Consider the following 12,800-nt stretch of genomic DNA (forward strand, 5'->3'; position numbering starts at 1 on the left):
GATCATGACCTGAGCCAAAGGCTGAGGCTTTAACCCACTAAGCCATCCAGGCGCCCCTAATCAATGTACCTCTGAGCAAAAATGCCCAGACACCACTAAGGCGCTCCACCTGCAATGCCATAAAAGGACAGGAATCCCACCCCCATTATCACAGCGTTTCTCTGAAGAAGGGCTTCAGAGAGCTTTAGAAAATTCCGTGCCCAATCATCTGATAAAATGGTTCCGTGCTTCACGTGCAGCACAGAGCCTGTCACAAAGTTGATAATTAATTCATTTGTATGAGAAGACATATGTCACCCATATACACACACTCACGCGTATATACACATCCTTTGGAAACACTGAACTTTGGCTAATGACGAGTGGAAACAAATGGACAAGTTTGCCAATTTATAATTATATTTTAAAGATCTTTTATTGGCTAACATAAGAATCTGTGCTTTTCCTACAGCTGTCATTCTATAAAAATACTGACTTTTGATAAGCATACTAGGAAATAGGAGATGAGCGGAATGCACGTGTCTCTGTGACTTCTGAACACATCAACTTACATGATAACTGCTGGTCTTACCTCTGGTGCACACGGACTCCTTGAAGGAAAGGAGCTGCACCAATGACATTAGAAACACATGCGTTAAGTATAACCTTAGTAAATTAATCGCTAACGTCCTGCGTTTGGACACAGATCCTGTTTAAGAATGCAGTCCTAATATGTAAATTCAGTTTGGCTCAACTCAGAGGACTAATGTGCCAGCAAACATCAGAAATGACCTATTTAGCTCAAAGTGACACTGCAAATCCTTAAAGCAACTGGCCTTCAAGGAAAATCCAGAAAGCGTCAAGTTCAAAGAATTAACCTAAGGTAAGCCTTTTAAAAGGGCTTTTGTCCAAATCACAGGGGAAAAAAAATGCAAGTGGCTGACTAACAAGATAAAACAGTCTGCCTCATTAGTAATCAAATACATACATATACATATATATGTATGTATGTATTTGTATGTATTTGCATTTCTTTGATTACTAATATACATATATACAGACATACGTATACATATATATATATATAGATATAAAGAGGCCACGCATTCCAGCTCAGCTGACCACCATCGTGGGAGCTCCCTGAGAGGGCTGTCCCCCCCGCCCCCAAGTACTATACAACTGGAACAACCTTTCAGGAAAGCAATTTGGTAATCAGTGTCAAGAGCCCTACAATTCTACTCCAAAAAAGCGATCCTAAAGCACAAACTCGAAGCGATCTCAATCTCCAGCTACGTGTACTCCGTCAACTACAGCACATGAATGTGACAGGAGAAATGCATACAAATATATCATTAAATGCTGGTAGATGACCCATGCTTCCTCTGGAAGCTTAAGTGGAGATGAGCATGAGATAGTGGAACACGGAGACTGCTACACACGCACATGTACAGACATTTGGGAGAAAATACACCAGAACACTGAAGGGGAACTTCCACGGGCGGGTTTAGAGGAGTCTAGTTTCTTTCCATGATATTTTATTTTTTCAAATTGCTCACATTATTTTTTAAAATCAGGAAAGAGTTATGAAAACCCTGGCATGCAAAGAATAATTACTAGGTTCCACATCTGGTATTAACAAGACACATAAGATAGCTATTCACCTATTTCTTCCTTTCCTAAGAACATCAATGATGCTTTTCCTTCTAGCACATGATGTGTTGGGGCAATTCTTTTCTTTCCTAGGAATACACGCACCGACCTCCTCTGAGTCACCTTTCTGGAGTTTTATGATGCTACAGTCTATAAACACTACATTAAATATTTATGATTGATATTCTCTGCTTCTAAAAATACAGAGAGGAGAAGCTCTCTTAACAAGGCCTCCAATTTGATTTTCTCACTGAATTAAACCGGCACCGTGCACCCCGCAGACGTGCTGACAGCTGCCCATGGGCCTGGAACTCACCACGCTGGGGTCCCCTTCCTGCCCCGCAGGCCCAGGGGCCTCCCTGCCAGAGCCCGAACCTGCACGTCCCATGAAGACCCCGTGTCCACCGGGCCCAAACCTGCTCGTGCCAGCCGGACTGGGTAAGTACATCTGTGAAAAGTAATTCAGTATTGCATCAACCTACAAACTGGGCGCGCAAAACTCTCTTCTCCCAGAACTACATCAGATGCTGTGTTGCAGTGAGGCCAACCCAAGAGAGACCACGAGACACAAATGTGTCATCAAGACAGCTGTAGGGCGGACAAGGGGGAACAGGTGTGGGAAGAGGCCACAAATTTGTGGGTGGATTCTGCACAGAAATGCTTCTAGAAATCTCTCCCAGCTCCCACTTCCACCTTAAAGAAGCGGACACTGGAGATGGCAGAGGACAAACCACAGGTTCAGTTTATGACAAGAGTCGACCCGGATCTGCAGTTAGGAAAAAGCTCTATCCCCTTCCATCGAGAGGCTGGTGAATGAGCTCGCACTTGTTGTACTTCAACCTAAAGCACAAGCAATCCCCAGTGAAGCTTAACACGCGTGCTCCGAGCGTGGGCTCGGGAAGAACGGCCCACGGAAAGGAAGAACGGTAACTGCAGAGTCGAGAGCCCCGGCACCCACCACTAGCAAGCGACCGGGGCGGTGCATCAGACGTACGTTTTGCGGACGCCACACACCCCCGACGGCACGTGAGCGGAGGGCACTTAAAACCTCTGTAGGTCTCTGTCCTCAAAATTCATTACCCGAATCTCATCCAGTGAAAAACATCAGCCAAACCAGACTGAAGAATGTTCTACAAGATGCATGACCAGCAGTCCTCAAAATGATCAGGGTCATTAAAAAAAAAACAAAACAAAAACAAAAAACAAAGTCTCAGAACCTGTCACAGCCCAGAGAACCAGAGAACGCAAGGAGAAAGCACGACTAAACTCGATTATGCTGCCCGGGGTGGGATACTGGCCCAGAAAAAGGACATGAATGAAAAATGGATGAGACCTAAAAAGCAAAGTCTGAAGTCACAATCCACATTTTATTTACATTTTAGGACTAACTTTAATCTCAAAATCACATAACCATACACCTACTTCCTTTCTGTTGATTTTATTTGAATGCATGGCTTCTCAAACAAAGACTGAAACAAATATTTACCATGCCTGTTACATGTACCACACTGGAATGGCTTTTAACAGAATTTATCGACCTCTCCACCCCGCCCCCAGCAACATGTTTTATTATAAACACAGGCATCAAACAATCCTGAACACCTTTTTGCTATTACTAAGAGTCTGCGCCCACACTGCTTCAAAAATTAACAGAATTTGTGACACTATTTATTGTACCTGCTACTTCAGAAAATTTCAGCTGAAGCTCTTTCAGTAGGCAAGACACACAAAGCATGCCACTGCCGTTTTTCCTTCTCGAGGTGTGTTTTTACTTCTCAGAAACACACGTGCTTCCACAGCATCTGCCTCATCTCTCCATGCTCTCATCTTGTAAACCTGAATTCCATTTTGAGTACTCCCAGTTTATGCTTAAATGACAGTGCCTTAACAGAGGAAAAAGAACTGTGCTGCATTTTTCCTCCTGTAACCTGAAAACATAATGGTGTACACATATTAAATACATCCTTACAAATGTCCAGGTCATGTTTTCCATGAATTCATGGAATTCTTTCACTTAATGTGGGGGTATTTTTGCATTGTGATATTTAATCAAGACATTAACATGAGTAGAAGGTGGCTGATATAAGACAAGTTTGAGATCCACTAAAATCAACTGCCATGTGTTTGTCCTTCTGGCGGCTGTGGAAGCTTCATATTTTCTTTGGACATCATTAGCCATCTTGGCTCTTGAAGTACAACTTTAATGCTGTATGAACTGTAACATTTTGCTAACACTGCTATGCTCTAGGCATCCACCATTCCACTGGAATTATTAATTCCATTCATATTCATTCTGGTTACAAATCTATGTGATGGAGGAGTTTCTGGGTATTTAGTTCCACATTCTACTTTCGGGCTATGTATTGTTTTCCTAATTTGTCCTTGGTGGCCCAATAATCATGCCTGTCCACCTTTGAAGTGTCACATCTTCATCATCTCCAAGGCCCCAGCTAACCATACCATCGCCTACTCCTTTTTGTCCTTCTCCGAATTCTTCCAACAAGTGAAAATTACAAGGACCGTTATCTCCTGGGGGGACCACCATCTTCTCCCGCAGTCCCAATAAAAAAGTTTTATAATAACGTATAGGAGTAAGCATTGCTTGCGATTCCCTGGTTTACCCAATGCTCCCTGATAACGACCAGCTCTGGGTGTCCAGCCCGCAGGTGAGAGGGCTCGTCCGTGCCTGCGAGAGACCATCGCAGAAGCAGTGGCGCCTGTGAGCCACGGCGTGCCTGACTTTACCAGGGAGAGAACCTGCACACCTACACGAACCAACCAGCCCAATCTAGGTCAACAGATCGTTACCGAGGGCTGCCACAAGAACTCGTTCCTAGTGATGAGTCGGGGTCACTGCAAATCCTCAACACATCAAAGATCGCTAGCCTTTCCTGGAGGAAACACCTACCCACTCTTACCACGTTACAAGTCTTACACAGGTCTCCCATTTCCACCATTCAAAACGCCCTTCTCTTTATGATTCTGTTTTTATTTCCAACTTCCCCAGCACCCAACTTAGCCCTCTGGATTATTCTCTTTAGCCAGACTGGAATAGCAGGGATGAAAATCCTTCAAGAATAATGCATAGAGCAAAAAGGAGGAAATGCCCTTCAAGAGCCAAGCCTCAGTTTCGGGCCCCCAAGCTTCGGGCCAAAGCAACTGGCCACATTTAGGGCAAGGTAAGGCCTTCCCATCTGGCACCAGAACTCGAAAGTGCAGGTGAATACATCACCTGGAAGTTTCTGACCTTCCCAATGCTGACAGACACCATGGGACCTGGCTCCTGCCTATGATGTCCAGGGGCTCAGAGCACTGGGTCTGGAGCTGTCCACTCAGGAAAGGCACTCCCTTCTCTGCACTGCAGTTGCCTCGTCCAGAAAACACAGGAGCCAGATGAGAATCTTAAGATCCCTCCTCAACTCGAAAATTAAGATCCTATGAAGTGTTCATTGAGTCATTCTGAGTGTCCTAATTTGTAAAATGGAACTCCTACTTATCACCAGGTTCATTTCTCTACAGCTGATGTGCCTTAAATTACTGTTCACAACTGCCTTTATTACTCTATCCTGTCCTCTACACATCTCCAGGGTGTTGCGCAACGCCTGGTGCTCAGTTCTCAATCAGTATCTCCCGAAGGAATGAATGAATGAATGATTCTAATGCTGCATGAGCAAAGAGCACCACACATGCTATCACCTTCGAAATCACGGTAAGAGAGAAGATTTTGTACAGTATGGCACTGACACAAAAACAGATACACAGATCAATGGAACAGAATGGAAAGCCCAGAAAAGAGCCCATGATTCTAGTCAAATCATCTGTAACAAAGGAGGCAAGAATATGCAGTGGTTTTGAAAAAGACAGTCTCTTCAAGAAATGTTGTTGGGAAAACTGAACCGCTACGTGCCAAAGCATGAAACTGGACCACTTTCTCACCATACACCAAAACAAACTCTAACTGGATTAAAGACCTAGATGTGAGAACTGAAACCATAAAACTCTTCCAATGAAAAGGGGCAATAATCTCCTGCACACTGGCCTTAGCAATATTTTTCCGAATACGTCTCCCCAGGCAACGGAGATAAAAGCAAAAATAAACAATCGAGACCACATCAAACTAAAAGGCTTTTATACGGCAAAGAAAACCATCAACAAAATGAAAACGCAAAACAAACCTACCGAAAGGGAGAAAATACCTGCAAGTGATATATTGAAAATACGTAAAAAACTCACACAATACCAAAAAGACAAATAATCCAATTAAAAATGGGCAGACGACATGAACAGACATCTCTCCACAGCGGACATCCAGACGGCCAACAGACACATGGAAAGATGCTCCACTTCACCGATCAAGAAAATTCAAATCAAAACCACAATAAGATACCATCGCCTCACACAAGCTGGAATGGCTAGAATGAAAAAGACAAGAAGCAGCAAGTGCTGGTGAGGATGTGGAGAAAAAGGAACCCTCGTGCACTGTGGTGGGAATGCAAACTGGTGTGACCACTGTGGAGAACGGTATGGCGGTCCTCGAGAACCTAGAAACAGAAGTACCATGTGGTCCAGTAATTCTACTCTGGGTATTTACTGAAGAATCCAAGAACACTAATTTGGAAAAGATAGAAGCACCCCTATGTTTATTGCACCATTATTTACAATAACCAAGATAGGAAGCAGCCCAGGTGTCCACCAACAGGTAGTGAAGATGTGCTATATGCACACGACGAAATACTACTTAGGCATCAAAGAGTGAAATCTTGACATCTGTGACAACGTGACTGGACTAAGAGGGTACTAGGTTACGTGAAATCAGCCAGTCGGAGAAAGACTATACCACACGATTTCACTTCCATGCGGAATCTAAAAAACAAAATGAACGAACAAACAAAAAACAGCAATAAAAAAAGAGGAGACTCACAAATACAGAGAACCAACCAGTCATCATCAGCCAGAGGGCAGGGGGTTGGGGGTTGGGGATACAGACAAAATAGGTAAAGGGGATTAAGAGGCACCAACTTCCAAAGTACAGGGATGATCCGTACAGCATAGCAATAACACTGCAACAGCTTTGCCTGCTGACAGACCGTACCTACACTGATCGCAGTAGTTCCTAACGTGCGGAACTGTTGAATCGCTATGGTGTACACCTGAAACTAATATAGGTCAACCACACCTGAATTAGCAATAGAAATTTTAAAGAATTTTTGAAAGAGAGAAAATTCCATAAACTTTGGGAATGTTTGGGGGACAAAAAAAGTCTCAAGAACTTTTCTTTCGTTAACTCTGCACAGAAGACAGTAAGGAAGGTCATTCAATTTCGGTGTCTTGAAAGGAAAGATCAACATTTCCTAAATGTCTTGGGGCAGCAAGAGCATGTGGATGGGCAGCAATCCTGACAGTAACTGGAAGACTAACAGGGATACACAGTGAAGACGGGCACTGACAAGGGTCACTCAACAAATGTTTCCATTTGATTGGAAGGAAAAAGATTTGTCTCTCCAAGAATACAATTAAGAGCACAAAATAAGCACAGAGTCATTGTTCTTTAACTGACTACTATGTAGTAAAGTGAGAGTCTTTATAAGGTTCTAATGGTTCCAAAGCTCACGTCATGGGCATGGCTAAATAAAAAAAGAATTTCTCCAGCATTTTTAAAATAAGACTTATTTATTTATTTGGGGGGGGGTGGCAGAGGGAGAGAGAAAGAGAATCTCAAGCAGACTCCTCACTCAGCGCAAAGCCCAGCGGGAGACTCAATTCCACAACCCTGAGATCATGACCGAGCTAAAATCAAGTCCGATACTCCACCAATTGAGCCACCCAGGTACCCCTCCAGAATTTTCTGATAATCTGTAATGTACTCAAAGGAGTCATCTTTAACCAAGATGCCAATTTATGGTATAAAAGGCAGAGTGCTGTGGTAAGCAGCCTCCTAGATGGCACCCAATGAGCCCACCTCCTGGTGTTCAAATCCTGGCCTATCCCAACCCACATCTGGCAAGGTGGGTCCGTGTGACCAACAGAACACGGCGGAACTGATGGTATATCGCTTCTGCAATTAGGTATGAAAGGACTATGGTTTTCAGCACTTTATCTCTTTCTCTCCAATCCCTCTTCCCTTCTATGTCCATTTTTCTCACACGGATCACTCACTCTGGGCGGAAGCCAGGAACTGAGCAGCCCCACAGAGGCACAGAAGCTTCATGCCAACTTGCACATCCATGAACGCGCTTGGAACGGATCCTCCAGCTGGAAGAATTTTCACAGACCACAGCCAGAGCCGACAATGGGACTACAATGCACGAGACACGCTGGACCAGACCATCGGGCTCATCTGTACTTGGATTCCTGACTCTCAGAACTAGTACGAGATACTAATCGTTGGTAACTTCCAGCTGTGGACCTCGGGATCATCTGTTACACGGCAACTGATAACGAATGCAGGGGCTGAAACCGGAGTACACTAGGAGAAATGAACGAACACGGCCTAGAAACTAACCCCATCAATCCATTCCCTATCCACCCCCTCCGAGCTAATAATTACTATTTAATTCTACTTGTTTGCCTTCAGGAAAGCATACAAAGACCCAAACTAAATGGATCTATCTTGTCGCCATCAATTAGTTCCCCCCACCACCCCGAGACAGAGACACAGCAGGGAGTTGGGGGGTGGGGTGGGGGATGCCGTGCAATACAGGAGAGGGAAAAAGAGAATCTCAGGCAGGCTCTACACCCAGTGCGGAGCCCAGGATGGGGCTTCATCTCATGACCAAAGCCAAGATCAAGACCGGACGGTTAACCCACTGAGCCACTCAGGCACCCCTCCAACAGCTCTCTTTTAAGAGTAAAATCTGCACCTACTGGGGAAGTCACTCCCCTCCCAGATGCATGCAGCCTCAGAAACCAGATGGATGTTTCCGCCCCCTAAGTCCCCAGCGAATACCTGGCTCCCCTCAGCTCAGGATCTCCATGTCCCAAGGGTACAAGCAGTACTTTTCATCAGATCAGGGCACAAGTTCCTGCTGCAAGTTCTTGGCTTCCTACGAGGTAAATGCTAAACTTGGCTGATTTAGTTGAGCAGACTGCTGACAAGAAGACTCGAGGAGCTGGACTGCATTTTGCAGCACAGCACCTTTACCCGAAAGAGTCCCTTCGTGGCCTTAAGCTACTTATGTTACCTCGTGTAACAGAATTTAGACTTTTACCTCCCAAGCAGAATTCTAGTTTGTTTGGCTGCTTTTTCGTGAGTCCGACTCTAATGGCCGGAGTGGACGGAACTGACAGGTGTGTACACGCTCTAACTGGGACTCTAATTAGGAAGCGGGATCTTGTCTGGGGAGCGTAATTATGATGCGGAATCCAACTCCCTGTTGAGAAAACTGCTACTGGAAGCCGATCCTCCGGGGCCCCCGTCCGTCTCCCAGGACTGAATTCGGGAACTGAACACCCGGTCGCCTCCTGTTTACTACCTGAAGCCACCAACGCTGCAGAGAGGGGGAAATTCCCAGGTCCAGGTTTCACCTTCCACGCTCTGAAACCTGCAAACACAGGGCATTCTTGAGCAGACGTGCTGTTCAACACGCTTCCCTCAGGAGAGCCGGAGAGCCTTGAAAGAGGTCTAACTCCGCATCGAAGACTCAGCCCCGGCGTAATTTCTTTCAGAGAAAACTGGCCAAGACGCCACGGACACACGTCCGGATTCCAGGCACCAAGACGCCCTGGGCACAGCCGTCCCTCTTCCTGCCCCCCTCTGGCTAGAACAAGGGGTGGGGGCTGTGCTCAGAACTCCCAGATTCTGCCCCCCAGCCCGCTGGTGGCCAGGGGCCTTGAGGAGTCCTTGCTGTGTGGCTGGGTCATGCAGTATTCCAAGCGACAAGGCGAGTGGGCCCACAGAGGGCACTGTCACCAGGGCCCAGGCTCATTCCTCCTGCTCGGTCGTCTGAAGAAGACCGTCATGCAGCGTGACCGAGCGGGTTCCCAGGTGGAGGTCTGAGTCCGTGCGTGCAACCGTGAAGCGACACAGCGGGGACACCGGCCCGCGCCTCTGGGGACGGGGATCATCCAAACCGCCCTCCTGAGGGGCAGATGCTGGAATCCGCAGACCCCTGGCAGAGATACACAAAATAAAAAGGCCTCCAGGTCGATTCTAGCCTCTGCCTGGCTTTGACCTCGTCGCTTGACTATGCTCCTGGGTACAAAGACTGAGAGGCCTTGACCCTTCACGGAACACTGCACTTGCAGTGCTGTCGTATTTACAAGCTGATTTTATTACAGACAATTTTTAACTGGACCTCTTCGCTTGTCTTGTAAAAACGTCCATGGCCACGGGCAGGCATCAGGTGTGGCTGGGTGGCCAGCTGGGAGTGGGGGGTGGGGAGGGCTCCGGGAGAGGAAGGGCACGGCGGGATGCGGTGTGGGGGATGACCACTACTGCGGGTTGGAATGCGTCTTTCCCAGAACAGAGGTTGCAGTCCCAACCCCGCTGCACTGCAGAATGAGATCGCATGTGGAAATGCGGTCATCGCAGATGGAATTCATCAAGATGAAGTCGTACGGGAGTGGGGTGCGCCCCTGACCCACACGGCTGCTGTGAAGACAGAGACAACAGAGAAGGCAGAAGTGGGAGCGCTGTGTCTGCAAGTCTGGGAGCGCCCAGGAGTCCTGGCAGCCCCGGGAAGCCAGCGGAGAGAAAAATGGAAGGATCCTCTCCCCTGGGGCCTCCTTCACTCTGAGGCTGGGTGGCCTCAGTGACACCCTGACGTCAGACTTCGGTGCTCCAGAACCGAGAGAGAGTAAGTCTCTGCTGTTTTAGGCCACGCAGCATGTGGCACGCTGTGACGGCAGTCCTGGGAGACGGAGGCAACCACTAACCGTGGGCGTGGCCCTTACTCTCTCGGCAAACCACTGGGAGGCAAAGGCGCCACTGGCTTTGGTCCTACGTGGGACCTCAGCTGTCACCCCTCGGACAGACGCCCCAGCTCAACAGCACTGATGTGGGCCTCCACCTCTCCCTTCCTGTGCGGGGACACACCTCGGGCTGAGGTGGGCCTCAGAGAGAGGACGTACCCAATGCCAAACGACAGACTTCATATGCTAGGGCTTCCAAATGTCCACAAATACACACACACAGGCATGTTTTACGTGACTGGTTTCCATGTATGTGTCCACACATACAGCTTCCGCTTTTGTAAAACAGTGCGATTTTTACCGTATTTATAAAAATCACTAGATAATGATTCTGAAAACAAAGGTGGTGCTGTGGGTTCCAGACCAATAAGAGAGACACTGGAACTACGGCTCAGCCTGGCCCCCAGGGTCTGTGACAGCAAACCACAGAACGGATGAGAAACCATTACCATAATGAGCTCTTTCTCCAGTGCCAGTAATGAGTCCGCTTGAAGAATTAATTAGAAATTCCGAAATGGCTTCCCTTAAAGGAGAAAGATCGGTCTGTCTGGGAGAGCAGTACGCAGCGCGGGCCTGCTGGCACGCGTTTCCACCTGGTCTCACTCTCACCGCTGAGGACGGCTGAAAAGAGCGGAATCTTCGTTTCCTCCGAGGTCTCTCCGGTGTGCCATTCCACAACTCATGCAGTGAGCCTGCTCGTTGACAGCGACTGCCGGCATGTGCGCGACAAACGTTCCAGGATCTAATCAAGAACTGAGTTTGCCTTCAGAACCTCGGAACCCACAGTTCCTCTCGCAGAAAACTGCAACCGGTTATTAGGAACTGTACGAGACGAGGGGTGACTCTTGGTATCCGGGTCGTGAGTTCGAGGCTCACGTTGTGGGTGTAGATGTTACTTAAAAATGAAAGCTTAAAAAAAAAAGAAGAAAGGGGGAAAAAAGCCTTAAATCACCTACAATCTCCACCTCTACAAAAGGAAAAAATATGGTCTATTAGCATTAAACGGCAGATACCTTATAAGAACTGAAATTCAGTGTTTGTATATAACGGTCATCAACTCTACCCAGTACTTGCATCCATTTAGTGTGAAAGAAATCCCCTTCTGACGATCTAGTTCGTCCGCTGTCATTTAAAAATATATTGACGTCCAACTTCAGAGCGATCCGTTCAAAGCAGCGGAGCCCCGTGTCCAGGACCGGTCACCGCTCACGATTCGATTTCACCAGAAAGCTTCGTGAGCGGGGAATTCTCAGATCAAGAAGGGCTGGTGACATAGACAACACGCTGCTGGAAATCGCTCCGTGTGCTCAGAGAGCTAGCGGCAAGAAGGTATCCAAACACAGTAACAGAAGAGGAACTTGAAGACGTATCCAGAATTTGTATTTCATGGCTCTCAATACCCTGCTTCACAGTCCTCAAGTCACCTAACGTAGCTTCAGCGCCAGTATGAGGCATTCTAGAAAGTTCTACATATGGGACCCACACAGAGCACCAAATACTACTGTGCTCCCTCAGAAAGGTAACACGTGTGAAATAATAAAAGGAAAAGAAGAAAATCACCTGCTCATCATGCCCTTTGACCTCCTGCACACATATTCCGTATTTCTGTCTAACACAGGCACAAACGTGGAGGCCGGGCTGCAACCCCAGTGCCTTGTTCACTGTGATTTCATCCCTGAGCTACACTTCTGGGAACTATGCTAGGTCTGCCTTGACCACTTGCCTGCAGAAATAAGCTCGGTCCTGACAGAGGCTGCCCAAAGCTGGACAGCTATCACCGCACCTTTGCTATTCATGGAATGAAGAGAAAAGCAAAACTCTCATGTGTACCCTGCCTGGGGAGGACATTCCTGACAACCCTTGTCCACCACACGCCCCCTTCCTGAACAGCTCCACAGAGAGCGCACGTCGCCGCGAGTCCTGGCCCTATTTGACCCGGATGCCCACACTGGCCCAACCGTGAGCACGGAGGTTCGCTGAACGCAAACGTTGACTGCATGGGTATCGCCCTCCAAGCCCTGAACCCCACCCCCCACATTTGTGCGACAGTCATCACTAATGTGCTCTCCCAGAGACTCGGACTCATACCCCCAGAAGTAACGCCCCCCCACAACACGGATTTAGGACACCATCCTCTACTAAGCAAAACGTCCAGCGATCGCCCACGCACAAGTAGTCGAGTCCACATGTCCTGACTAGTTTGTTCCCTCCAGCAAGAAAAACCTTTGCTTTCTCCTCTGGAGAAAATTCCATTCTGGAAA

At 47.4% G+C, this 12,800-nt stretch overlaps 1 protein-coding gene and 1 pseudogene across 2 annotated transcripts in view; both read right to left on the reverse strand.

Annotated features, from left to right (window-relative positions):
- The window catches only part of TBL1X (transducin beta like 1 X-linked), a 202,228-nt gene that overhangs the window by 84,750 nt on the left and 104,678 nt on the right, over positions 1 to 12,800 (reverse strand). The window lies entirely within an intron of this gene.
- On the reverse strand, positions 3,617 to 4,174 carry LOC116880846 (annotated as a pseudogene).

This window comes from Lontra canadensis, unplaced genomic scaffold (assembly GCF_010015895.1).
Source record: "Lontra canadensis isolate GAN:19392208 unplaced genomic scaffold, GSC_riverotter_1.0 scaffold68, whole genome shotgun sequence".
Taxonomy (NCBI): domain Eukaryota; kingdom Metazoa; phylum Chordata; class Mammalia; order Carnivora; family Mustelidae; genus Lontra; species Lontra canadensis.